Raw genomic sequence first — 1,502 nt, 5'->3', positions numbered from 1 at the left:
TGTTTTAACCTAGCTAATCAATGAGTAAAATGAATAGCAACGTTATTAGATTAATAGAAGCTCAGCCTACTTTTCTGTTAGCTTTGAAATTTCCGAGACAATTTCTGTAAACTGGTACAATGAATGTGCATTTTAATAAGCAAAAAATTATAGTTTTTAATCAAAATTTTTCTTAAAACAATGACAATTAAAAAATAACTGCATGACAACTGGAATACTTTTACAATCAAATGTTAAAATGATACTGTCATTTTTACCACATAATGGCCAAATGCTACAACCATTAAAATTATTGCTATCTCAGTGACAATAAATTTTAGTTCCTAGATTTACATGTATACTAAATAACTAAACTACTACTAATTGAATTGTTCAGTTTTCTCATCATTTCACATACAACTCATAAAAACTCACAGGAACATCATCACCAGTTGTAGCAACATCTGCACAAACCCTCAGCTCAAGGAAATCAGTAGTGTTGTTACTGAGTACCTTATTGAACCATGGAAGACCAGGAGCTGCACAACAATCACCTTCAAAACTACCACATCCTTTACCATCCCACAATGGATCAGATGTATAGAGTATGCCTTGATGTGTACCATCAGTAGCAGGATTACCAGATTCACAGAAGTAGTCATTACCAATGAAAGACTGAAGAGTTGATTTTTGAGGACTGCCTTGAGAACAAGGACAATTGTAACGACCATCATTAGTAAGAGTAAAGTTACTAGCTTCATTCAGTCCAGCTATTAGTGTCCAGACATGTTGACGAGGAGACCCATGAGTGATACTAACACCATCAACATAATAAGAATTGATATCATTGTGATTGGAATCAATAACACTACCATAAATTTCATCTTCATATCTGCCTGGATATACTCCATCAGGTGATCCCCATTGATATCCCACTACTCTACCACACACTTCAGAGTAACTGATACCATTAGATGAAAACTGAACTGATGTACAACTGCCTCCACTTGATGTTGCTCTACCACAAGCTCTAACTCCTCCTGACTGGTGCAGTCTGAAACCAGAAGGACAGTTCACTGTAGCATCAGTCATATCCAGATATCCTAGTCTTGTCCATCCTCCCCCTGAACCACACAGCTCCTCCATATTACAGTAAGTATGTTTAGTTCCATCGTTAGTTGCAAGTAGGTATACACCAGAAGGACTGTTTGGTTGTTTGTTCTTAATCTCTTGACAAGAAGTAGGGATAGGAGAGAAGGAAGATGAGTCATTGTGTAATATGATAAGGTCTTCCACTAGTAGCAGTATATCATTGATAGCTCCAGCATTAGAGGTAGCAGTCTCCTTGATATGAGAGAGAGAAGAAATAGTACCATCAATTTTCTGTTTTATTTCTTGAATATCTTGACCATTGTTCCTGGTAGTGTTGAGTAGTTCATTCCATACTTCGTCATCAGTGTTGTATTGATTGGTATCAGTATTACTGGTATCACTGCAGGTAGTACAGGCTGCAGTACAGGTAC

This window comes from Amphimedon queenslandica, unplaced genomic scaffold (genome assembly GCF_000090795.2).
Source record: "Amphimedon queenslandica unplaced genomic scaffold, v1.1 AMPQUscaffold_11066, whole genome shotgun sequence".
Lineage (NCBI taxonomy): Eukaryota > Metazoa > Porifera > Demospongiae > Haplosclerida > Niphatidae > Amphimedon > Amphimedon queenslandica.
This window is presented reverse-complemented; position numbering follows the sequence as displayed.